The sequence below is a fragment of the Rhipicephalus sanguineus genome, chromosome 2 (genome assembly GCF_013339695.2).
Source record: "Rhipicephalus sanguineus isolate Rsan-2018 chromosome 2, BIME_Rsan_1.4, whole genome shotgun sequence".
Classification (NCBI taxonomy): Eukaryota; Metazoa; Arthropoda; class Arachnida; order Ixodida; family Ixodidae; genus Rhipicephalus; species Rhipicephalus sanguineus.
Genome location: NC_051177.1, coordinates 98,553,608 through 98,581,513, shown reverse-complemented (window position 1 = coordinate 98,581,513; position 27,906 = coordinate 98,553,608). Strand labels below are relative to the sequence as shown.

The 27,906-nt window shown below is 44.7% G+C and overlaps 1 protein-coding gene and 1 long non-coding RNA gene across 3 annotated transcripts in view; both read left to right on the top strand.

Annotated features, from left to right (window-relative positions):
- LOC119383451 (uncharacterized) overlaps positions 1-27,906 on the top strand; it is an 83,198-nt gene that overhangs the window by 49,684 nt on the left and 5,608 nt on the right. The window lies entirely within an intron of this gene.
- On the top strand, positions 7,384-26,182 carry LOC119383453 (uncharacterized). Its single transcript, XR_005181663.2, has 3 exons — positions 7,384-7,624; positions 18,457-18,583; positions 24,620-26,182. It is a non-coding gene; the product is annotated as an uncharacterized LOC119383453 (long non-coding RNA).

The window sequence follows — 27,906 nt, the reverse complement described above, 5'->3', positions numbered from 1 at the left end:
CCTGTTCGGGCCCACGGATTGGACCAACATGACTTCATTTGCCTAAGCTGTGATTCGCTGAAAATGATGTGATGAGGGCGGTATATGCTGGACAACTATGGAGAGAAGGTTCGTTTTTTTGCCACGGGCTGCAGCGCACAATTTGCTACCGCCCAAAACTATGAACTTATGCTTTCATTCTACTAAGTTTTATTCCTGCACAAAATGCAAATAAACCCAAATTTCTCACATGCCCACATCACTCTTTGCCAGCTCCCACACATACGGGCAAGATACAATAAGGAATAGAGCCTGTGGCACCAAGATCATACCACGTCAACATTCATGGCAAGACTTTTAAGAAGAAACATGCCCAGACGTCAAGCCCAAGACGAAACTCTACAACCATGCAGTAGCTAACTACTGGTCCAGATATCGTTGACATCACGCCAGAGCCAGCACCAGACACACTGCTTGAGTCTGCGAGCAACTATTCACCAAAGATAGTGGAAGTATCAAATGATGTACAGTACTCAGAAACAATCAGGTCAGTGCACACCCCGGCCCGTGAGGAGGAAGCTTATGCCGCGATACTTCAGTGACTTTATAATGTCATAGACTGAACAGTTCTTCCTTTCCTCAAAGAACAGAGGATGTTGCAATATATGTTTCTAGTTTCGCTTTTACATTCAGCATCATCAGGGCAGACTGTCACAATTGTGTCTTGAGAGTTACGGCTTGCTTTCCCACCTGACCCATCCTAGGTTTCTTAGCAGTAAAGACGCAAACCAAACATCATAGACACACCATTTATGAGGGGCGTGGCTTCTGTTTAGAAGCAACTTTTTGAGCAACAAAGAGAGAAGTTTGGAGCAGGAAGATAACACATGAAGCAAAGATTCATTGCTTTGGAGCAACAACCCATTGCTAACATGCAAAGGCCAAACTGCGCATGCAGTATCACACAAAAAAATCTGTTACTAAAAACACATGCATTTATTAATTACTTAATGCACTAATTGAATTTACTAATACAAAGTTCATTAAACTGCAGGGAACACAAGATTAGTGATCATATTATGTAACATTTGCACAGTGAAGTACAATTTAGTCACAGCAAAATATCATCAGTCTATAAAATCAAACGAATTATCACTGCTTAAAAAATGTAACTGTAAGAGGATATAAGGGCAAAATTAAGATTAGTTAATGAATGCATAGAAGAGCAAATCTTTGGGCACGTTGGTCGTACATGCTTAAAACTAACAGAGTGGAAACGACAAGGACATAGGAAAGTAACAGAAGCGCTGTCGTCTGTCGCGTTTGTTACTCTCCTAAGTCCTTGTCATTTCCACTCTGTTAGTCTTAAAGGGCCAGTAAATAGACTCCGACTTTTTTTTTACACCCCCCAAACAAGCTCGCCAATTCATACAGTAGACCACGGCAATCACATTTTCCGAACATTACACGCCGCGCAGACCTTCCATTTCGAAAAACAATTTCCGCGCCTCTTTCCTTCACCTGACCAATCCCCCTCGTACGCGCAGTAACGCAAACTTGCCCGTGGGCAACTTGACGTACCACTGAGCTCGTCGATTGGTCTAAACCAGGTCTCAACAAACAGTTGTCAAGTTAACGTCAGTTCCTGTTCCCACCAACCACTACGAAACTGTGCCTTGTTTTTTGGCCCTGTGGTGATGCAGTTTCAGCCACACATTTGTCGCGCGTATATTCCGTGCACTGCATAGCACCTGCATGTACTTCGCCTTCGACATGAGGCAAAGCGTTGTTCAGTTGTCGGCTGCAAACCGAGCGGAGAGAGAGGGGAATCTCCGGTAGCTCGGACAGGTCGCGCTTGCTCGTGCAGCAAGCAGGGTTCTCCAGACTTTTCTCTCGCACCCCTTTGACGTCTTGGAAAGCAAGCATGCATCCCTGCTGCATTGTGAACTGTCACAAAGGTTTAAAACTACTGAAGAGCCGAAAACTGCCCGTCAAGTTACGGAGCACGTGTAACAATGTAAACAATAAACAACCAGGAGCCGCAGCAAGTGGAAGTGCATTGCGGCTATCGAGCTCGCCAACGACGTCAATTGCCGACGTCGTATCATGTTGCCAAAGTGGGTGGAGCCATGACAACGGGCTATGCCTTCCCCTCCCTGTGGCGGAGACAGGTGGCGAGGCCGTGCGAAAATTTGAAACCAGATGAAACTGATGTTCTAACCCCTGCAACTTCCTTATTATAGCATGTACTCGCAAAATTCTTGTGGCAGCATGTTCACATAACAAACGTGCGCATATTTCTCTTCATTACAATTTTTGGACCTCGGGGTTGTTTACTGGGCCTTTTGAGGATAATTAATGCGATCACACTGCATGGAATCCGTTACATAATGAAGTAAGCAAACAATTGTGAAGTCAAACTGCACCTGGATTGTGATGCTTCCCCGCAATCATGTTTTAGAGTGGTTTCAGATTAAACACACATGAAACAGACCTACTGAAACAGGAGCTACATGCTTGCATGACACGAGGCAACTACAACCAACCCTACGATTGACAAGAATCATGGAAGTGGAACCAACTGGAACCATGGAGCCAGAAAAACAGCAGTCTGACAAAGCCCTTACCCCTGGGGAGCATAAAAGGTGATGAAAAAGCTTTGAGTAGAACATACAAGCAGAAAAATAACATGTTACTGGAGATTGTAAGAAAGTACAATCAGTCTGACTCACAATAAATCAATAAATATATATAGACATGTCTGGCTTTCGAACAAAAGAGGGTGCCCATTCCTGTTCGAAGCTTCCTCGACAACTGTTTGCAGTACTCAAGTACCTGGTTGCATCACTGACTGATGAAAACGTGATACAGCAGCTATTTCATATGCTCTGCACTTATACCTCTGTTAGGGACTTACATCGTCAAGAAAGCATTCCATTCTTTCTATAGCTGTCTGTAAGTAAATATGGACCAAAAAATTAAACAATTGCAAAAAAAGTGCGTAATCTGTTTGGGCCAAAGCCATAATTCATGGCACACAAATGAGACACCAGGCCTGCAGAACACACTGTCTGTAAGCCTAAACATCAAATTACACCATGAGGAAAGGGCACACTAATACCCCCCCCCCACACACACACACACGAACGATCACTCACAACACACACAGGAGACACCAACGTGGAGACAGCAGGCCTGCAGAACACACTGTGTTGTCAGTAAGAAAACCTAAACCATAAATTACACCATGAGGAAAGGGCACACGAACGATCACTCACAACACACACAGGAGACACCAAGGAGACACCGTGCCTGCACAACACACTATGCAGCGCACAAATAACACCCAACAGCTGCAATCCTCTTGCCATTTTTCCGAGGTCTGGGCACACTGTTGCTTTGACCGCAAGGCCAATATCAGTTTGAACAAACGCACCTCCCGATTGTGCGATTCCCTCACTCTAGTGGGTCAAGCGAGAAGACACCCAACTGAGACAGAGCTGCTAATGAGATGCCATTCTTTGTTCACATGACTTCATGCAGCCAACTGCATTGTTTATGATGATGGTAGTCCCTGCCACAGTGGTCTGGGGGTTATGGTGCTTGACTGCTGACCCGAAGGTGGTGGCATCCAATCCCGGCCATGGCGGCTGCATTCTGATGGACGCGAGGTGCTTGAGGCTAGTGTACTTTAGATTTAGGTGAACATTAAAGAAAAACCAGATGCTCAAAATTTCTGGAGCCTTCCACTACGGTCCCTCATAATCATACCATGGTTTGGGGACGTAAAATCCCGACAATTATTATTATTATTTCACGATCATGGTAGTGAGTCTAAATCGAAACTGCATATAATGCAGCAGCCTCTTTCCTCTGAGGAAGCTAAAAAAGCAGCTATGTCATAACGAAGTCACTTCAGTGCTGAAGCACAAGTCTCTTTTTCACAGGTCATGACGTGCACTGTTCTGTTCATTACGAAGTGTTTCCTTGGTGTACTTCCTTTGTACTTGGTGTACAGTAGCACCAGGTTTATGCAGCGGTCTGGACCATTGATCCATTTGGTCAGCTTCTGCAACACTTTCCTAGTTGTTCACAAGCTCAAATGGCTGAGGCACATGTCATAGGTGTGCTCCTTTCTCCTTAGCATGCCACCATACACTTCAATGTTGTAAGATCTGGTCATTGCTGGTTCTACAACAATGCCTTTTTCCCATGGCACTCCAGGCATGAATGGTCGTACTCTTACAGAGTCGCCTTCTTTCAGCAGGGGTAGCTCCCGTGCTTTCTCACTGTAGTAGTTCCTTATTCGTTCCATCTTTTTCCTACCAATCAGTCTGCTGGTGCAGGGTGGGTAGATTAAGCAGCATGTTTCTTGTCGACAGAGTAGGTTCGGTTCATGAACCTGTCAGCAGTTTAGCGGGCTTGCCTTTGTGTTCCAGCATGGTGTATATCTGTGGTCCAAGAAGCATACCTGCGGCTCATGAACACTTTTGAATGCTTTCTTCAACAAAGGCTTAGTTGTATTTACCACACTCTCAACGATTCCATTAGACTGAGGGTGATTTGGGCTGGAAGTCGTGTGTGAACTGTCACTCCTTGGTGAACTTGGCGAACTCTGTATATGACAATTGTGGACCATTATCGCTAGTCAGCACAAATGGTAGTTCATACCTGGAGAGGTCTGTTTCCCGATCATCTTGTCGCGCTGCTCCCCAATGTTACATTCATGCGCTTTTAGGTACAAGGCGGGGAGAGAAGAGCCGATACGTTCTTTAGCTTGCTGCTTTCAGCAGCGAAAGCTCTAGTGGGTATACACTTCGTTGCGTGTCGGCGCAAAGAGTGCATGGAACGTCTGCTGCACAACAAAAATGTCCCTTTCTGCATGATAATTGATGGTAGCGCAGGCTTAAGACACGGACAAAAGAAGGCACATGAGACACCACAGCGCTATGGAGTTGCCTCAGTTGGAGGACCAAAGTCTAAACTATTGTAGATTAAGGGCCACTGGTGCGCCGGCTATGGTAATTCGGAGGATCACCGTCCGTTCGATGGACACAGTTTCTTGGCTTGCAAATCATGCACATACGCGCTCAGGTGTCTCTACTGTGGACGCTATTTCGTGGTGGAAGGTCCGTATCAAGTGTGCTCACCGGTGATGCTTAGATGTTGCGTGGAGGTACACTGCTGTTCCCAGTAGTGCTTGCCGTTTTCGGTCACACGACTTCTCACGCTGTTTGACGCCTTTGCCCGAGAATGCAGAGCGCGTAGACACAAGGGTGCAAATGAGATGCGCCATGCCGCCGTGTTGTTTGTGATGATGATAGTGAGTTGAAATCGAAATTGCGTGTGATGCAGTTTCGATTTCAGCTTCATTATAAAGTTAGGTGGTCTTGTAACGTTGGCAGGGCATGTAGCAGAGCTTGCAGTGCAAAAATGCGTTTTTTTTTTAATGCGAAGCATTTCTTAGCGAACCTCAGGCACTTTGGCCGTGTCTATCTATCTATCTATCTATCTATCTATCTATCTATCTATCTATCTATCTATCTATCTATCTATCTATCTATCTATCTATCTATCTATCTATCTATCTATCTATCTATCTATCTATCTATCTATCTATCTATCTATCCGCCTACGTCTGGGCGCTCTCGTGGTCGTCTGGCAAAGCAGAGGATCAATGTATGAACAACACGATTAACTGGTCATGACATGAATAACGCAAAATACCTGCCGCGTACGTCATGAAACCCTTTCTCTCAGTCACGTGTGGCACATAACCGAATACCAGAGTTCATGTTATGGGGGTATGTGCCAGGTGATACAGACTCTCAATCAACACAAACACACATTGACAGGCGAAGAAAGTGATAACCAAGTTTAACCAACATTTAACCAGTAATCATTAACGTGCACTGACATCGCACAGCACACGGGCCTTTATTATTTCGCCTCCATCGAAATCCAACCGCCGCGGTCGGGATCAAAATCCGCGACCTTCGGCTCATCAACCGAGCACCGTAACCGCGACACCACCGCGGCGGACGCAATGAAATTGAGGGAGATGAAGACAAAACAGCTCTGGAAGACGCTCAACTACCATCCACTCGTTCACGTGGTCCGCAACGTGGACCACGTGGATTGCGCAGAAATCGGGGTCAGTGCATGGTCAGTGCTTCCTACAATAACTCTGCCGAGGGGACCTATGCCCCTCATCATTGCCGGTGACTTGAACATTGATTTATCAAAACCCAACAACGCCTGCTTCTTACACAGCTGCAATGAAAGACAGCTTGAATGTGAACAGGGCATCACAAGAGGCCTCGTTGCCAGGTCCAGGACGGGAGGTATCATAGATCATTTCTTGGTAAGAGGTATTCACGATTTCCACCAGCTGTATTATACCTTTCACTTTACTACACTAAGACCCCTCGTAGCCACGATCACGAACGGATTCGATAACAAGTCATGTCAATTAAGCTGCTGGTGCTCACTGATCACGGTGATGATGACTTTGTTGAACTGTCAAAAACCCGTTCCACACATTCATACGAGTTCGTGAAACGTGCGTGCGTTGTCTATCATAAGGGTCAAGTATAAGAATAACAACTGAAACGCAACTGTAACATAACTGCAACTGTGAGTGTAACGTACGTGCAGGGCGCCTGCGTGCCACTCGGCTGTGCATATATATCTAGAGAAATTTTTTCTGGAGGAAGCTTAGTAGCGCGTTGCGCTTGTCCTGTGCATCTGTTTCCTTTAATTGTCCTGTACGAATCCATGCTATCCAATATTGCACTCAGCGTCCCATGCAGGGGCGTAGCCAGGGGGGGGGGGTTGAAACCCCCCCGAAATTTTTCAATTTTGCTTGCCTATATATACACACGCACACATACAAACGCACGCACGAACATACATAATGTATGGTTGAACCCCCCCAGAAAACAATTTCTGGCTACGCCCCTGTTCCCATGTCGTTGTTGGCACGTTGCGCAACTGTAAACAACTGGTTATATAACACATGCGCGACTCTTCAACGTATGTGTATATACCATTTGCACATTACTCTAGCGTCATTCCTTCACGTTTTGCTCAATGTGAAAAATTAGGCCACAGTCACTTTCCTGCGCATGCTTCGCATAACATCGATTCCCACGGTACGTGGGATCTGCAGAAATTTTTTATGAACTTGCACTTAAAGATGTCAGTGGAATGAAACTTTAGGAATAATTCAAAAATACCAATACTATTTGTACGTAACATGTCTAAAATTACCAAATTAAAGCACAAGCGACGCATATACACAGCCTTCGTGATTGCCAATTTTTATGCTTGTCTCGGAGGCTATACTTTACATCACTGGCTTACATTGCATATTGAGGGCGCAGCGGTTGCATCGCGGGCTCTTTCAATCACGTGACAGTTTCGCGCCCAAAACAACATTGCAAGGGCGGGTGCCGCGGTCCCTTCATTAGTGTGAAACTTTAGGTTATCAAGAAACCGTGCGGCTGAATTTATCAGTTTTGTGTTCTGCTGTGCCCCCTCCTGTCCGCGTACACTTCAGCAAGGCTTTCGGCGGCAACGGCTTCTACGGTAGAAGTCTACGGTAGCGTGGTTCCACCTGGCACTTCACACGCTTCATGATCAGGTAAGTAGCGGGGTCTATTCACGAAGACCGTTTCCTCTTTTCTTTTGTAGCCTTTTTTTGCCATCGCATGTTTCGTTGCAGTTATTGTGACGTAAGTCACGTTCAATACCGATGTCACACGGGTACTTTTGATTGCGATCTGGCTCCCAAATCGCGGTCTGACTAACGTCTCAGCCAAACTCGATCCGGAATAATTTGAACCGCGTAGCAGCGATTATTGTTGATCGCGATCAAGAAATCAGACCCGGATCGGCCCTGATGACAAAAAGTGATCGTGTGACACCGGTGTAATCTATTGTATGCAGCCAAGAAATAATAAAACCATAGATGCTGTGTTATTTGTTTGTTCATTATTTCTATTATAATATCAATTATGCTTTCCTTGGATTCATTCTTAGTTTCCTCTTTGTGATTATGTCTATCAAAGATGGGCCCTGTGAGCGAATGGGCCCCATAGCCCCTTGTTTGTTTGAACCACGGTTTCATCATGTTTTCCCGGGCCACCAGTTCAGCCGTTACTTCTTGTTGCTTCTGTTATTGTGTCCTTTCGCGTTTGGTTCAAGTCAGCGTTAGTAAACTTGTGCAAGTTTCCGTCTGTTGTTTTGTAGCACGAATATAATTTTTCTTATATTATAGTCTGTGAGGAGAACGAGTGTGGTTCTATTGTGGCAGCCATAAACGTTGAAACAACCGCCTGTAAAGCATATCCCCCCCTCCCCACCGACGTGATGATAGGCTGCAAAACTACTCATTTGCGTTTAACCACTTGTAAATAATTGAAAAGTGAATAAATTAATGCAACTTTGTTTATTATGTATTGATCTTCACAAATGACATTTTCTCTACAGGGTACCAATCTGGACACTCGGATGCTAACAAAGTTGACCATAATTGAAATGATCAAATTTTTGAAATTAACAGAAGGGAAGGAAAGGACAGTATATTTTACAACAGCCGCTTTGTCGCAGGGTGTACTACATCATGAACTCCTAAATGGAGCAGTGGCTGCGATCCCAAAATCTTGGTTTAGAAAGGTTAAAACTGGCCGCCATTCATCAATACAACACACTTCAAGAAAATCGAAAAGCCTGGTGCAGAGCCAACGGCACACAAGGCTCTTGTGATCAGCTAAAGGTAGTGAGGTGCCTTAGTTGGTTTCTTTCTCTCTTAAAGGGGTACTGACACAAAAATTTTAGCCTCGTGTTTTCTTGCTGCAATGTGTTACTGGGGGCCTGTTAGTCATAACACGGCACATCGTTTGCTGCAGTGCGCGACAGATAATTAATTACGGACTCCTCATTACCGATCAGTGTCGTCAGTTTCGGTTTCAAAAATGAGAAGCCTCGCGCCGAAGGACTAAAATAAAGTTGTTCATCCATCCGTCCATCCGGGTGCAACTATCACCACCTAGCGGGTGCAGCGCTCGATCAGATCAGCACACAGAACTGTGACACACTTCCGCGCAGTTCGCGAGCAGCTGCCCAGAAGTAGGCTGCTGGAGCAAACGCAGCAAAAAAAATGGCGGCTATGACGCTGTAGCGATCTCGTTCGGGCGGCGCGCAAACCGGAGAGCGCGCGATGGCGAGAGAAGAAAAAAAAAGGCGCTAGGCTGTGGCACGTGAAGCCACGGCTCACGTTCCTGGCTGGTATCGATTATTGTTCAGGCGTGTCTTTCTTTCGCTCCTTTGGCATCAGCCTACAAGTGGTGACTTAGGACGAAGACAATGACTGACTCAAATGCACCCTCAACTGAACAAACCTCACGTCTGCAGGACGTCTCGGCCGTGCAACTGCGTCTCCCATCTTTTTGGCCACAGGACCCGCAAGTTTGGTTTCACCAGGTCGAGGCGCAATTCTCCCTGTACTGCATCGCCTCGAAAACTACACGCCACTACCACGTAGCCTCTGTCCTTCCTCCTGATGTTGCCAGCGAGCTCTCCGACGTCCTCTCCAACCCCTCAGACACTACACCATATCAGCACCTTAAAACAAAGGTGCTGGAGCGATTCATGCCTTCGGAACGCGTCCGCCTACAGCAGCTCCTTGCAGAGGGGGACCTTGGCGACAGGCGCCCCTCCCAACTACTGCGCCGAATGCGACAGTTTCTTGGGGACCACGACGTGTCTGCCCACTCAGCGTTGCTTCGCGAGCTCTTCCTCCAACGCCTTTCTCAGCCAATACGCCTCGTCCTCGCGGCGGCCGGCGACATCAACCTCGACCGCCTGGCGGAGCTCGTTGATCAGGTTCATGAAGCGACCTCCCAATCTGTCAACGCTGTCTTACCACCAGCAGAAACAGCGATTTCGCGTCTTGAGGCCCGCATCGACGAACTCGCCGCCTCCATTGCCGCACTCCGGAGCCCCCTGCAGGAGACTCGTTCGCCTCGTTTCGGTCATCGAGCTCTTTCACGCACATGAGAAGCTCGGAGTCCCAGCCCTCCACCTCTCTGCTGGTACCACCAGCGTTTCCGACACCGAGCCACGAAGTGTACACCTCCATGTTCGTGGCAGGGAAACACCTGCCGGGATCACTGACGGCGGCGTGTGATCTCCCTTCTCGTTCCAGCCGCCTTTTCATGGTCACATACCAGCTATCGGGCGCCAGGTTCCTTATAGACACAGGCGTGGAAATTAGCGTTGTGCCCCCGACTAAGGCTGATCGTTCGAAGTCAGGGACAAGTGCTTCGTGCCGCCAACACCTCATCTATAGCGACGTATGGACTCCGATCTCTCACCCTCGACTTCGGCCTTCACTGCATTTTCCGGTGGGTTTTCGTCATCGCAGGCATGGTTGAACCGATCATCGGCTCGGACTTCCTCTCATACTTCGATTGGACGTCAGCGTGTGGTGGCGCCGCCTCATAGACGGTCAGACTCGTCTCTGCATCTCGGGAGTCCTGTCCGACATCGCTCCAATGGCCATCCGCATGCTGATACCTTCGTCACCGTTCGAAAAAATCTTGGCGAGTTTCCTGGAGTTAACAAAACCGTGCAACCTCACTCAGCCGCCTAAACATACGGTGACACACCACATTGTCACCCGAGGTCCACCGGCAGCCGCTCGACCACGCCACCTGTTTGGAGACCGCCTAGCTATTGCTAAACGGGAGTTTGACCACATGCTGCAGCTCGGCATTATCCACCCTTCGTCAAGCGCTTGGGCTTCCCCGCTGCATTTGGTGCCAAAGTGTGATCCCGGTGACTGGCGTCCTTGTGGGGACTATCGAGTGTTGAACGCCAAGGCTGTCCACGACAGCTATCCCCTACCTCACATCCAGGATTTTACATCGCGCCTCAATGGCTGCACAATTTTCAGCAAAGTGGACCTTGTTAAGGCGTACCACCAGATTCCTGTCGAGCCCGCCGACATACCTAAGACCGCCATCACGATGCCCTTTGGGTTGTTTGAATACGTGCGGATGCCTTTTGGACTCCGCAATTCAGCTCAAACTTCCCAGCGGTTCATTTCTGAGATTACACGGGGCCTCCCTACTGTGTTTGCGTACCTTGACGATGTCCTCATCGCCAGCCGCCTCATCGCCAGCGCCTCATCATAACTTGTTGCAGTGTGGTCACGTGAGCAAAGTAGGGGGTCACCAAGGGTCACCTTTGAGGATGTCAATAGCCCGAGGATGTCGATCGCTTACGCAAACTTCAAAATTAATTGAAAATACGTACCAAGCTATATTCGCTGTTGATATTTTGCAGATGATACACACATGTTCACTGGAATCGATCCCGCAGGATATCTCGGCCGCAAAATTTTGTGTCAGTACCCCTTTAATATGGCTCACTGACCTGCAGTTGTAGCTTAGCAGGTAGGGTGCCGCTTCTTAGCAGCTTGAGGATGCAGGTTCATTTCCCAGCCAAGGCTACCGCGTTTCAGTAGTGACAAAATGCATGAATACACAATTGCTTAGATGCCACTACATGTTAAAGAACCCCACCTGCTCGGAATTCATTTGAAGCCCCCTATTACAGCGTGCCTGATAAGCACATCTTGCTTACGAGGCACGCTGTAACCCCAGAAATTATCATTAATATAGCTCAGTAACTCCACTGCACCTTGTAGCTATGGCTGTCAGTAAACAATGGCTGATGGTTAAGTTGTTGGGGCTCAATAACCATGACAAATTTTGGAAAAAAAAGTTCAGATATCAAAATCAATATTTACCGAGTTTTATTATTCTCAATTTAACTTGTCTGCAGCAGTAAACTCATGAGGTACAAATAATTTGTGCCGTTTACCATGTGTGTCATTTTGTCCTCAAAAGCCTCTCTACAACAAAGCTAAATAAAACACTCATAAGATTGCATTCCACTTGTTCTTTGAGAGGAACAAATATTGTGTTTTTGCTGGTGTGTTTAAAATTCAGAAATTGCGAAATTGGCAGAAAAGTTTTTCTTGTGACCAAAAATTCGTTTTTCTTTTTTTTATATAAGCGACAAAAAATTTTTTTTCACCAACCAACTTCAAAATTATTGCTGTTTTGTAACCTCCACCTGGATTAAATTCACTCAAATTCAAGAACGGCGACCAGAAGTTCGTTCTTTTTTGGCACACCCTGTAGTGCACATGTGCCACAGCAGAATCACCCCCGTGATGGGCAACCTGTTGCATGTTTTCACTGACCGGGTAATGTTCACTTATGACACGCTTCCAGGTACACCACTGCATTGGGCAAAAAAATAGTGAAAACCAACAGAGCTGGCCACCTGGAACGTATTTCTTAAGCTGAGTGGTGTTGTGTGCTGTTTGTTTACTGTTTCTAATACATGCAACAGCTTCCTGTGTTTGTTGCATGAAAAAGTACGAGCTTCAAGAAAGTTGTGATTTTGGCTAGTTGGACTAAATCATTCGTAATGGTACTAAGTGCAAACACATGATGAGGGACAAGATGTAGAGACGTAGTGCCATCTTCCAACTGAAATTTATTAGATAGGTGCGCACATGTGCATACACAGAAAAACCATACTCTGTAGTAAGAAAATCGGGATAGTTGACATCAGCAAGATGTAGCGTTACCAATAACCCTTGTCCTTAGATCACGCTAGGTAAGAATGCTCCTTATCTGAAAGGTGCAACGAAGGCAAGCTTGCGCATTCGTTACCTGACCGTACGATCCCCTCTGCCTCAATGGTCTCTCTCACTGTGCAGGTGTGAAGCAAATACATTTGAGTGTGGGGAAACGTCTGGTCAGTACTCATTGTTGCGGGATTCTAGTTTACCAAAAGTTTGTTATAGAGAGCTGCGACATGCATTGATCCTATGGGTTTTCACCAGGGACAGGAAAATGTTTTGTTGTTGCACGATTTCGTTATTGCGGGTTTCGACTGTATATACATGTGTGCCACTTTGTAACAAATTTCAATTGGAAGATGGTGCTGCATCTTTGTATCTCTTGCCCCTCCTCTTGTGCTTGCTCCGAGTACCATTACGGCCTTCCAGTTTTATTTTCATTACAGGGACACTGAACAAAATTTTTGCCATCGAGATTTTCAACCAGATTGAAAGCTTGGGTACTGAAATCTGTAGACGCAACCTTCATATAAGGCAGAAAGTTGCTGAAAACAATGAATTTAGTGCGTTTTTCACAAACTGCTGCGTCTAGTGGCCGCGCGGTCAACTATAGAAGGTGACGTTTAACATCCCCGGAAATGGGCGTGCCAACCTTGCTAGCCGTCGCTCGTGTCTCTCAACCCGCTCCACTCCCACTCTAAGGTTCCTAGAACCAGTATGAACAGCACCGGCAGCAAACAATGCTACCTCTAAAGGGTGGGGCCATCTCAGCACCTTTGTGGGAGGGGGAGAGTGGGATGTAAAGGAAAGGTGGAGAAAGGGAAGTAGCAGCACAGGAAAATGTGCCGCATTCTAATAATCCTCCAAAAATACAGCCAGCTGTTCAAAAATATGTTAAGTAAGCTCCGTTTATCGAAACAGTCGCGTTGTTCAAGCGGAATATCGATGCTTTTGTCATTTTTTCCTATTTTTGTTCAGTATCCCTTTAAGCTCTGATGGACGCATCACGGAGTGGTGCAGTATGGACTAGACTGTGTGTCAGAGGAACGTGGCATTGTAAATAAAGTTTGAAAATGCAGGTATTTTGTTGCTTTGTGCAAGGCAAAATGTTACTAAGACAAGTTAAGGACCAATATAATGAAGGCTACGAATGATGCCTGAATTAGCCGTGTTCTGTTGTGAATGTGCAGCTTAACATTATAGTGAAGGCTACACCTTTAGCATGCTGCTAAGCCACTTATACAATTCCTTCATGAAGAAGGAGTGCACAAATCTTTAAATCATGTATACCATATTGCAAACTGTAGAGCAAAAAACAAAGCCTGTCCTCTTGTCGAAAGCTTGGAACATTTCGCATATGCTAAATGCATGAAATTGGATAAGTTTATCGACGAGGGGCACAGTGCGGAAAAGCAGGAAAGGACGACAACAGAGACAGAGTGCAAAGAGCGCTGACTTTCAACTGTTTATTTCGCTGGCAGCATCAGGTATATGTACTACAGCGGGACCGAAACATAGCAAAAAGACGATAAACAGGAGGTGCATGGGGTGATAGCTGCAAAGATCTAATCACCAAGTTTCTATAAATTTTTGCTCCTCCTTCGTCAATGTAAGCGATGGCATGCTGACGCATCCCTCTCCCGCACGAGCAGTTTCGGCCGCCTCAACTATTTCCCTGACGCACTGGTCTTTGTGGCGATAAACAATGCCACTTTTTGAGAACGTGGCGTTGCACGGCTTAGTACGCCGACACATGGACTTATCGACACAGTTACCGCAGTGTAAGCCGAGATTGCCCTGGTTACCATCTCTTAAATTCTTGTTGTGCTCTTTAAGCCTCGTGTTGACGCATCTGCTGGTCTGTCCGATGTATTCGCACCCGCAAGACAACGGCATGCGATATACAACGCCCTCTTCACAAGGCACAAACCGATTCTGGTGACGAATACTGCACAATTTCTTTTCTTCGCTTTTACACGGGTTGGTTTTCTTACAAAGAACTGAAAGTTTTAGTGGAGCCGAAAACACGACGCCGACGCCTAGACGCTTTCCCATTTTCTTTAGGTAATGGGATGTCTGGTGAATATACGGAATAACGGCTATTTTCTTCTGCACATCGACGCCTGCCACATCATTCTTGTCACCTTGCCGGATTGTCTTCATTTTTTGCAATAGGCCTTCAGCTACAGAGACCACAAGGGAGTCCTGACAGCCAGCCTCCGACAGCCGTCTATTTTGAAGCGCTAGGCTTTCCTGAATTATATGCTCGCAAGACTTTGACAGAGCATTAGTGAGACAGTACTAACAATACTGCACTTCACTAGCTTAGAGTGGCCAGTGATGGTCGAAAAACTTTAGCCGTAGTTCTAAAAACCTAATGGAATTGTTTTCTGGCATTTCATGCATCAAAACTAGAGGTGTTAAGTTTTGCCTGAAGATGTCAAGCACGTTTAAGCAGTTTGATGAAAATCCACATGGTGAAAATCCGTAGCAAGATTCGGACAAGTAGCAAGACTCGCACCGGAAGATGAGAGGAACAGTTGTATTTCACAGGGGGTGGACGTTCTTGAACGCTTAGTACGGCCTTCTCACACAGAGCCGTTGAAAAAAGTGTCCGATTATTTGTGCAGTAACCGCCTTTGTGTGCTCTCCTGGGATAAAGAGGGTGGTTTTGTGGTTATCGCAAATGATGTCCTCCGTAGAAAGGCTACCTAGGCTATCAACAGCAACTTCAATAGGATGGACCAAGTAAGTCTCAAAAAGGCTAAGATGCTAGCTACGAAACTTTGTAAATGCCTAGGAATACAATCACTTGTCAAACAATTTCAGGATAAGAAAAAGTCCTCTTTAGATATCTTTTTTTCTGCAAAGACTCACAAAGTTGGATGCCCCCTTCGGGTAATCATTTCAGAAAAGGATACGTGGCAAAGATGTCTGGCATTGTTCCTGCAAGATAAGCCGTCCTTGCTTCAGAAAGAAGACCCATTCTTGGTAAAAATCAGTGCGCACGTTGAGTATTTATAAAAATGCTAAAGTGTCGGCCTTTTCAATAGATATAAAAGATCTGTTTTACTCGTTACCGCAGGATGCGCTACTACAGTGTGTTGAACAGGCGATTGATAGGTTAGGGGCCATTACGTTTCAAAACAGTAGCGGAGTGTCTGTAGGTGGTTTCTTGGAAATGCTTGGCGTGTACCTGCGGTCTACATTTGCCACTTGGGACACAGGTGTTTACTTGCAAAAGCGCGGAATTTGTATTGGGTCATGCATCGCCCCTGTACTTAGTGATCTGTTTTTAGCTATGCGCGATCCCGAGATCATGAACTGTCAGAAGACCAAATGTTTCCAGGTTTTTAGATTTGTTGATGATTTTTTAATCATAATTGACAACGTAAATGCGGATTTTCATCAAACGGCTTAAACGTGCTTGACATCTTCAGGCGAAACCTAACACCTTTAGTTTTGACGCATGAAATGCCAGAAAACAATTCCATTAGGTTTTTAGAACTACAGCTAAAGTTTTTCGACGATCAAATATGTTGGGGTTATGAACCCAGAGCAAGAAAAGCCCTGTTACCCGCGTTATCTGCCCACTCTAAGCTAGTGAAGCGCAGTATTGTTAAAGGGACACTAAAGGCAAACATTAAGTCGCCCTTGATTGTTGAAGTAGCGGTCCAAAAACCTCGGAGTGCTACTTTTGTGCCAAGGAAGTGCTTATTTTGAAATAAAATCACGTTTTAGTGGTCCGCATCGGGTTGGCGCACTTCAAGTCACCCACCTGAAAGCGGTATTTCGCACGTCACTGTTTCCGTGCCCAACGTTGCCCGCCTTTACTGCGCCGCGGCGTGCACTGGTGGCGTGCACCACTCGGGCATCCGGCAACATCACATGCATGCGGTATTTTGTCGAACTTTTTGTCAGAGCGACTTTCACGAGCGTGCAAAACACACGGCAGTACGCGATACCGAAACTACCACTGAGACGCAACCGCGCGAGCGAAGCAGGATGCCAGGCGAAGCGCAGCTCGGCGAAAACGGAACTTTTGAACCACGCGCGCCAAAGGTTCTTTTTTCCATGAATCAAACAGTGAACAAGCAGCATTGTATTACGTGTCTTGATGCATGGAAGGTTCTTTTTTTATTGCAGCTAGTTTGATTACCAGTGATTAATTGTATTCAGACTCTCCCACATCATCCATCACTTTCAAAATGTCCCACTCGTGGCACTCATCGTGTGATACATTTAGCCTAATTTCTCGGTAAGTAGGACACTGCTGTTGATAATATTGCCGTTTTAGACGTTGTCATACATTGAGCTTTCACTCTGACATAAATTGTTATTTGCCTTTAGTGTCCCTTTAAGTAATGTCTCACTAATGCTCTGTCAAAGTCTTGCGAGCATATGCTTCAGGAAAGCCTAGCGCTTCAAAATAGACAGCTGTCGGAGGCTGGCTGTCCGGACTCCCTTGTGGTCTCTGTAGCTGAAGGCCTATTGCAAAAAATGAAAACAATCTGGCAAGGTGACAAGAATGATGTGGCAGGTGTCGATGTGCAGAAGCAAATGGCCGTTATTCCGTATATTCACCAGACATCCCATAACCTAAAGTAGATGGGAAAGCGTCTAGGCATCGGCGTCGTGTTTTCGGCTCCACTAAAACTTTCAGTTCTTTGCAAGAAAACCAACCCTTGTAAAAGCGAAGAAAAGAAATTGTGCAGCATTCATCACCAGAATCGGTTTGTGCCTTGTGAAGAAGGCGTTGTATATCGCATGCCGTTGTCTTGCGGGTGCGAATACATCGGACAGACCAGCAGATGCGTCAACACGAGGCTTAAAGAGCACAACAAGAATTTAAGAGATGGTAACCAGGGCAATCTCGGCTTACACTGTGGTAACTGTGTCGATAAGTCCATGCGTCGGCATACTAAGCCGTGCAATGCCGAGTTCTCAAAAAGTGACATTGTTTATCGCTACAAAGACCAGTGCGTCAGGGAAATAGTTGAGGCGGCCGAAATTGCTTGTGCAGGAGAAGGATGCGTCAGCATGCCATCGCTTACATTGACGAAGGAGGAGCAAAAATTTTTAGAAACCTGGTGATTAGATCTTTGCAGCTATCACCCCATGCACCTCTTGTTTATCGTCTTTTTGCTATGTTTCGGTCCCGCTGTAGTACATATACCTGATGCTGCCAGCGAAATAAACAGTTGAAAGTCAGCGCTCTTTGCACTCTGTCTCTGTTGTCGTCCTTTCCTGTTTTTCCGCGCTGTGCCACTCGTCGATATGAACCAACTAGCCCAGCAAGCAACCATCCTTGGATAAGTTTGTTCTGATGCTTTGAATTTAAAGTGCCGAACCTAAAGAGTGGGCAGCAGTGGGTGAGCTAACAACCAACCAAAAATTTTATGGTAAACTGTTGCACTCCTTGTTAGCACAGAGGGCACGGCCAAATAGAAGACATACATAGATAATGCTTTGCCAAGGGAAGACATACATAGATAATGCTTTGCCAAGTTCACTCACAATAGCGTAATTGTGGGATGGTGGATGAATCGGCACTCAACACGTGACATGAATGCTAACTTGCAATGTTTTTTTTTGCCTCAGGCAAAATGTGCTGGTAAGATAGAAAGCATGTCTATAAATATTTGTTCGATTGAAAAAAAAATTTAATTGGAAATAACTGAACATATGCCAAATTAACGTGACAACAAAACACTGCTCCTTAGTTATGACTCTACTTCATACTGTAGAGTACCAAGAACTCGCTGATGATTTTATTTTGATGTGTTGGATGAAATTTGTACATTTTGTTTTAGGTACATTGCACAGGCCGGAAGAAAAGAATGAGAAGCAGAACCAAAATCTTACTTTGCCACCAATGCAGCTGATGAGGAGTGACAGAAAGGAATACCTAGGAACTATGCTGTGAGTGCCATCCGTCTGGTAAGCATCATATTTTACGGTGATTTTAAACCACAAAAATTGTGTTTCCTCATCATTACCCAATGTATAATAATGCAACGAACATTTGCACCCTAAAAATAATTAGGTAGATTGGACATGTTCGAGTTGCAGAATTGAAACAAGACAGCTATTTATAAACACGAAATCTTGAGAATAAAACTGCAATTATTATGTTGAACATGTGCTGTAGTATACATCAGCTTGCTTAAATGTCTTTAAAGCAGCCTGTGAAATACAGAGCTTTCTGAAGGCAAGCTTTCAGATTATTTCCTAATTATTTACTGGCAATCTTGGGATCAGAGATGGGTCTTGTGCAATACTGCCCAACTGCATTGCTTAAGACTTGCGCTTAAAGATTTACATGTAATTAGTACTGATGATCAATTATACTTCCTGGCAGTTTTGTAAATATTCAATTGCATTTTTAATTTGCGATGGTGATTATGATTCAGATACTTTTCGAGGGACAAAGTACATGTAATCGGTAATATTATTGACCAAGAAGTATAAGAGGCAGCACACCTTCGAGAACGTCAGTTTTGCAAAAACCACATAGTATGAGCATGGTCTTGGCCACGAGCAGTACGGTTGCACATGTTCAGAGGAGCAATGCCAAGCCCTCTGAATTCAGTTCCTGATCATTATATCTTCAGCGCAATGTTGGTCAACTATTTGGACCAACGCTGCTATGACGTGACGATGGCTAGTTCAGTGCCTTCTCTGAACAGTAGAAACGGTAAAGCACTGCACGGTAAACAGGACTCAGATATGAGCATTGTGGCAATGGGACCACAATCGTGTGTGCAAGGTGTGCACATGCATTACAACATATCCTCTCTCTCTAGCATGCATATTGAGAGAGTTTTCAATGTCACTGTTGATGACTTCACACCATAAGGAGGGTAGATTATACTAGAACCCCGCAATTAAAGGAGTCTTAGCAAAAAAAAACATCAAACATGATTTGATTGTTACATCACGTCACTGGGAGCATATAGGTGTCATCTGTATAATATCAGCCACAAACACAGCCTAAAGCATATTTTAATTGAGTTTTAAAGCTTATGCAAGTGCAGAATCTGAAGGTGTACATCTAGCGATGTAGTCATCAGTATGGTTCTGTATGTAAACAGCAGAAGTCACAGGTTTTGGCAGTTCATCTCAATGATTATTGGCCTTCGTGTCGTATGGAGATGTTTAGAGAGTGCACCTCTCAGCTTTTTGTACTGCCGCCACACTAGTGAATTTAGTTTGTTCGTAGACTTCTTACTGCTTGCTTATTGCGGGTGTGACAGTGACATGTACGTGATGGACAGCGCTGGTGGTGACCCCTGATAGAGGCTCACCAGAGACCCACAAAGCTAACATTGCAGCGGCTTGCTCACTTTACTGACTTGTGAGCGAGATATTGACATTGACAGCGAGATAAACTCGTAGTACTCCATACCTGCCAACTCTCCCAATTTGCCCAGGAGGCTCCCAATTTGTGACCATTCCTTCTGATTGTAGAGGCATGGCCATAAATCTCCTGATAAACAGCCACCAAAAGAGAAATAACAAATGACAACAGTTCTACAAATTATCGGGCCTTGAGAAAACAGGACAGCTTGCTGCGAACCCTCACCACTACCCACTGATGTAACGGGAGGGGAGGCTGCCGCGTTTGCGTGTGGCCATGGTCATTTACGGCTTGTCTTATATCGTTATCTTGACAAGGAACTTGCGATAGCATCACACTGCAGCGCATGCAAAGTCAACTCTGCCGTCATACTGCGTTATGCGGCTAAGTGTGCTAAGTTTGAGAAACGGCTACTATATTTTGCGGGTCATAGCAGATTTTGTTCTGCATGCGTGTAAAAGTTTACAACAATCATTCAGAGCTGTGTGTGACATTACATTGGCCCTGGGAAGCAAGAAATAAAAATGTGTGGATTTGTTTTGTTGTCGCCCAAACTAATATACCTTCAAATGGAGTACACAGGGGAGAATAAATTAGCCAGATTTTTAGTGGCATATGCATTCAGTGACAAAACTTGTTTCGTCAAATAAGGTTAGATACTGATGTAGCAATACTCCTTATCAGTTAGATTGATTAAAGGCACACTGGTGCATGTTGCATCTTTACATTTCATTGCAAACACTTCAGACCTTTCATGTGCAGTCTCATCTTTGTATCTGCACTGTACCTTGGCCTCTTGAAAAATTGGTAGGCAGCCACATTTTATACAGTGGTTGGCCATGTTGCTGCTGCTTCTTGTCTTTAGTTGTTTGTGTGCTTGCACATACGGTTTTTGAGGCAACGGCCCGTCTGCCCGATGTGTCAGGTCGGAATTTTATACGAGACCTCACATCTGCATAACACATAGTTTGTGGCATGCTTCTTCACACGGCCCTTGTTGGCTGGATTGTTCGGATTCACCTTCTTGCTGGGGGCCAGAAATACAACATGAGCCCTTGCTCATCCTGGGGCCTTTTTGTTGTGGTGTAAGACACTATGCACATAAGGAATGACCACCATTGTAGGCATTGAAGGTTCGGCCAGCCACGTTCCCTCATAGACCAAACCTGTTGCAGCAGAGCAGCCAACGAAGACAGCAGACACTCAGGGGCTGCTTTTCTTGAGTCGCCGAACTTGAGACCCATAGCTCCTTGTGGCATGGTGGTGGCAGGAGTGAACCAGGGCATTCCTCAAGACCCATAAGCAATAGCCCGCTTAACAATCTTGAGTACAAAGATGCGAATGCATGTGAAGGGTTTGAAGCATTTGCAATGAAATATAGAGATGCAACATGTGTCAGCATGCCTTTGATTAATCTAACTGACAAGGAGTGTTGCTACATCCCTAACTAATCTTGTTTGACTAAAGTTTTATCATCTGGCACTGCTAGAAGTCTAGGTTATTTCACGTCCCTTGTCTACTCCATTTCAAGGTATATTATGATTTGAGGTAAAAGGGTAGAAGATGACGACAGACAACAGACGCACACACAGGGCACCACTTCCAACAATGTTCATTCCAGGAAGAATATGGGTGGTATTTATACAGACAGCGCTGTCACTTTTCATCGCTGCGCAGTCGCATTCAGAAAATGCAGCTCTTTCTGTGATAATGATATGGCAGTATTACCACTGCCCACATTGGCCTGTTATCTTTAATATTGAAGAAGGCCATCACCGTTAAAATAGGACTTCTGATAATACATAGACTTGCGATTTCACTTGGCATAGACTTGGCATGCCAGTCACACTGCGAAATGGCCGTAGACAGATACGTCAGTCATAAAGCTAAGCCTAAATGCTCGTGTAGCCCACAGAGGGCATGAAGCAATGCCCGTTGTGCATATCAAAGTGCTCATTGCGCCTTTTGTTTACAAGACCGACCTAGTGCAATGGCAAATCAGCGCGTATGAAAACTGTGCCACGTGAACGCAGACGTCCCATGGGCCATGGATAAAGCGCCGACGTGCCCGTTAAAGCCAATATCATCTTCCATATCTCGGCTTGCAGAATTACGCAACTCATTCAAGCACACATAGTCCAAACTGCACTCACGATCATGGTTACCAGTGCTTCGAGTGCTCTCACTGCCGGCCCGCAAATCGCGCAAGTTTCATGGCGCGCACTAGACGAGTCTTTAGTGCTGCTACCATGTGCATCTCTCGCTACCTTCAGACACCCGATGTGCAGGTGCGGCATGCGCTGGCTTTGTTAAATAGAAAATAAAATGCAAAATTTCTTGTCTAAGTAAATAAATTGGGTGCTAATGGGGGTAAAACAGGAGCTAGTTGCATTCGTTCTGGCCGCTTGAGAAACCCTGAGATGCCCTTTGCGGAACCCCCGAGTTTCGTGGAACCCAGTTTGAGAACCCATGGTCTACGATATTCTCCTGTCATACAGTAAAAAAATATGCGGCCCAAACTGAGCAATGGTTAAACGATAGGATCAGAAAGCATTGCAATAATGTTAGGAATGGCAGAGGGTCACGTGGCAATCCATTGCCAAGATTGCAAGTGTTTCACCGGATTTTCGTGCCTGCTCTGTGATTGCCAGGAGTCGTGATAAACGGACTAGATTAATGATTGAGGTAAAAAAGATTCTTGAAGCAGGTGATTCTTGTGTGAGAGTGGCCTCCATATCATTATCATGAAAAGAGTGGCATTTTCTGAATGAAACTGCGCAGCGATAAAATGTGATAGCACTGTCTATAAATAGAACCCATGTTATTCCTGGAATAAACATTTTGAAAGTGGCTCCCCGTGTGTGTGCCTCTCTCTTGTCCGTCCTCGTCTTCACGCCTTTTACCTCGGATCATGCAATGCCAACACGCCCACTTCCCCACCCTAACAAGATACATTAGTGTGACGCCTCCTATAATTCATTGCCTGGAGCGTGAGCCTCGAATGCGCTGCCCTTCCCTTGCCTGCTCTCTTTTTTAGGTACAGTGGCCAGTGCCTCTCACGGCATTCCCTTTTAAACACGCAGCCCTTGCAGCTGCCTCTGAGCAGCTAGTAACATCATGTCACGTGACTAAGTGCTATGGTAGCGAGCGCTCTCCCACAGTGCCCGGTCGCAACACGCGCCTGGAGGTGTGGCCTGTTCGATCGGCTCTGGCAGGAGGCGTTATAAAAAAAAGGGAAAGATCTTTTCGGTGTGTAGTTAGAGGAGGCTTTGATTAGTGTCCAATAAACCAAACAGTTGGCAGTCAGCACTAGTCCTGTATCCTTCTTGTCTGTGTTTCATATTGTGCTGTTTTTAATATGGATACTACCCACTGGCTGGCATTCAGACGATATTATGTCCCCATAGGATCCAAGGCATTGAGAACACTGCTGCTATGTCACAGCTGTAGACTATTCCTGTATGATAGATCACAAAGCGCACTCTAAGCCAGCCGAGCGGCCATGAAAGAGAGTGGCTATGAAGAATTTTCACGCAGCTTGGCTCGACTTGATTGCGAGATTAGCGGCATGAGTGGTGCAGGCGACACCTGTGATGTGTTTATGGTGCCTGCAAGCAAACACGTGTGTTCAGCGTACTGCTGACACCATGTAGAGGTTGCAGGAGGTGTTGATGAGGCATGGATGATCTGTGTACCCGTGCAACTGGAGTTCACGAACAGAAAATCCGACTCTGGCTTGTTGAAGCCCCAAAGAACAAAAAAATGCTCTGGATTTGCACACTGCCCGATATGCACATTAAGAGAGCACCACAATGCAGCCACAATTCACACATGAATAGCATCCTCTACATATCCAAAAAACGGCAGGAAGTGGAAGATGGAAGCTGCGATGAAAAAATCCGTAAACAGGGGGTGGGTGCTCGAGCCAACGTTTCGACAAGTGGACTTGTCTTCTTCAGTTCAAATCAGTTCCAGCCTTGAAGAAGACAAGTCCACTTGTCGAAACGTTGGCTCGAGCAACCACCCCCTGTTTACGGATTTTTTCATCCTGCACATATGTTGCTGAAAACAGCTCACTTACATGTTCCTTAATATGCCTAGATTCCTCATTTATATTAGGTGGGTAGTTCTGAGTAACAAAATTTATTATAATTATCTAAATAGTCTCGCTAATAAAATGTTGCACAGAAATTTTTTAATAATGGGAACAATATGGACTAGGTTTGCTTCGTGTAATGCTATTCGTCATTTTCAATATCTTGGCGCTCAACAGCTGGGACACCCTGTATGTGCCTACCATTAAAAGAGTTTTGATGCTTTGTGGGTTTAGTAGAGTTATATTTTGTAGTGATGAGTCTTTTAAAATTTTTGTACACTGATATCTCTCTGTAAGCTGTGACATGCTCTTTTTTATGTTTGTCGTATTCATTCCAAGTTGCAGCATCACGCATGAGCAAGTTATTGCTATTGAACATGTAGCAGCCACATTTTGTCAATTAATTCTGTGCATTTTTTAGAGAAGTGTACTCATTTAAATATATTGTTTGGTGCTTGATAAGTTGGCATGTAAGAAGTGCTACCAGCATGGATCTAATCACTTTCCCTTCATAATGCAGGCCTTCATTGCCATGCTTCTCATCGGGCTGCCAACTGGGTACGTTGCAGCTTGTTCCACAGTCTTCACAGCCATCACCCTGCAATTGCCAATTCCTGACATCGTCGACAGTGTACCTTTCTTGGATGCACCCTCACCTGGCAAGCTCGTTCACTGAAGTTGAACCACATTTGCAGAGACTCAAGTAAACTACAGCAACTTCAATATGCCACTCAATTTGCACCCGTGAACTTCAGTGGGCATGTGAGCTGTGGTAGCAGTATGGCTGTTAGTTTTACCTCAATTGTGATGCTGGTTGGTGCACATTTATCATTATACACTAAAGGATTGAATTCCCTGTGCCTGCTGCTGTTCCGTGCCCACAGGTGCGAGTGAGAGATTATGTAAATGCTTCTTTGACATTTATGCTATTATGTTCCTATAACACTCGTCATAACACTCATTCTGAATCCCTTCTAGAAATTGACTCCCTCTGTAACGACTCGCAAACCAACGAGGGTTTTGTGTCACTTTTCCAAGGTTATGCATAACCATTCACTTCAAAGTATCAAGTCCAAGCCAAATTCACTGCAGATCTAAGAAGCTTAGATGCTAAAATTAGTGGCACAAACAAGACTAGAAGTGTTTGAACAAAAAACACTAGACAATTACGAGGAGTAGCACACAACAATCTAAAGATAACTTGAAGAGCTCACCTCTAGGTATGAATTGTTAGAATCTCGACTGAATAAACAAGAACACCAATCACGTCATGGCACTTTAATGAGTTATGGTCCACTGGACAGAAAAAAAACTTGGTAACAAACTGAACAGAAAATATTTGCGAGTTTTACCTTGATTTTTAAAGGCCTATTTTCTGATCTAATCAAGAGGGCACATCAAATGGCCTGCTTTGCACTGAATGAATGTCAGCAAATAATCATAAAACTCAGTTGATTTAAAACAACTGGAAAGCTTCGTTCGATGTGGAACCTGTTTTGTTAACACGCTTATCAGCGGAAGGTTTTCTATTTTGGTAAAAGCAAGTTCTTGTTCTGAACCTTTTAAGCTCCATGAAGACAAGCTGTACCTGAATGGGATGTGCCAGTTTTTTAACGCTGGTATACTGCCTCGGTTCGTGAAATTGTGGCATGGGGCAATAACACAATCAGCAGTGGCAATCATTCATTGCATACAACACGTGCATCATGGTTAGAAAATGAGAGGGGTAATGACTGTCTGCCATAATCATGTCCTCATGTGTATTTAGCACAATATTTCTGCCAGCCTTTTGTTCCTTGCTTATGTACCTTTGCACCGATATTGTAAATATAGATCAAAGCCTTTTCAGCCAAACTTTTGCTAGGATTGTATAAACAGGAATTATTCCCATTTTCTAACTGTCTATTTGTTTTTAATGACAGAGCACCTGACATTATATGAAAGAAACGATGTTGCAACATGTCTTGCTCATAATAATTACGCATGTTAAAAATGTTTTTTTGTACCACTTCAATTTATGTTTGATTCTGTGACTAAACACATAAATAAGTAATCGTGAATAAATGTCTTCATTTTTTTCCCCCTTTTCTTGCATTCAACACGTGAGCATGGTCTCTGCTGCCTAAGCTGCGGCACGTGCTCATGGTTGCTTTAATGTAGCGTGCAATTCTGCACATAAAGGTATACACACACAACGCATGTTCACTTATAGTTATTGTTTATACAGAGCAAAACTACATATTTTGTTATGCTATATAGTAATGAAACTGCTGGATGCATATCACGTACACTGCAAGCTTTGTGACAGGAAAGCAGTCTGTTCTGAGTCTGACACTAAATTTATAGGTTAGCTTTTCTAACAATATTTGTATATGAATTTATGTATGTGTTGATCAAGAGACGTATGGAAATATATATCCATCAAGTGCAACACGTGCATCATCATAAGAAAATTAGTGGGGTATTGGCTGTCCGCCGTCATCGCGTGCTCCCTTGTATTTAACAGACAATGTTTCCCAGTATTTTCCCCTTGCACGTTTACAGGTTGGGATTGTACAACCAAGAATTTTTGGCATTTTCTGTCTGTTTTGATGACACAGCGGCTCACTGTTTGTAGAAAGGAACATTTTATAGCAATATGTTTTGTTCATATAAATTACTGTATTTTTCATACCACTACCCTCTGTAATGTCTCCGCCTTTGCAACAATAAGAAATAAATAAAAAGTAGGTAATCTTCATTTGCAAGTGTTTTTACTTTTTCTTTCATTTTGCATTCAGACATGTGCATGTTCTCGGCTGCGGCACTACATGTTCTGATTTCTTCAGTGTAGGCTGCGACCTCCTTCACATAAAGAATTCTACCCACAAAACGTAATGTACTTAATTGTTTACATAGAGCAAAACTGTACATTTTTTATGCTGTAATCTATAGGTGCAGGTTGTGCTTCAGGCACATTTCAAGCTTTATGACACGAAAACAGTGTGCTGCTGAGTCTTGCAGACATCTGCAGCTGTGGCTTAACATTTTTATAGCTTGGCTGTTCTAACAGGTTTTATTTATGTATGTATAGATGTGTTTGATCAAGGAACGCACCTACACCCCAATGCTTTAGTTCCTCGGCAGCATTTAATTATGCAGTTTTTTCCCCACCCTGGCAGACAGCTTTCCAGGCCGAGAGCTGTGCACAGCGGCTTCCACAATAGGTCAGCGTGCCATATGGTAACAACGTACACACACTAATGCGACCTGCCATGACAGACAGCTTTCCAGGCCGAGAGCTGCGCACAGTGGCTTCCACAATAGGTCGGCGTGCCTGGTAGTAACAACATACACACACTAAAGCTACCTGTATGTTTCTTGTATATGTTGCCTGAAAGTCAAATTAGCACACATGCACGTTTAGATCATGTTGTTTAAACGTTGTACAAACATTGCCACAATGTCTGGAATGTCACTGAACGTTGCTTCAATGTTCTATTTAACGTTTCGTGGTGGTCAGAAAGGAGGACATTAAGCGCATTCACACAACGTTACCCACTGACATCTGGACACATTTAGGCAACATCATGGCAACGTTCTGCGTTGCTTGGGTATATATATATATATATATATATATATATATATATATATATATATATATATATATATATATATATATATATATATATTGTGGCGAAGCAATTGGTACTGCTTAACAGTTGCGCTCTCCAGCGGCTCCTAGTGGGTCGTCCTCTTCTAAACGCCACTCGCGCTCGGAGCCCGTGCTTTTGCCTGGACTGTCCCCATAGTGCATTGTCGCCGAGT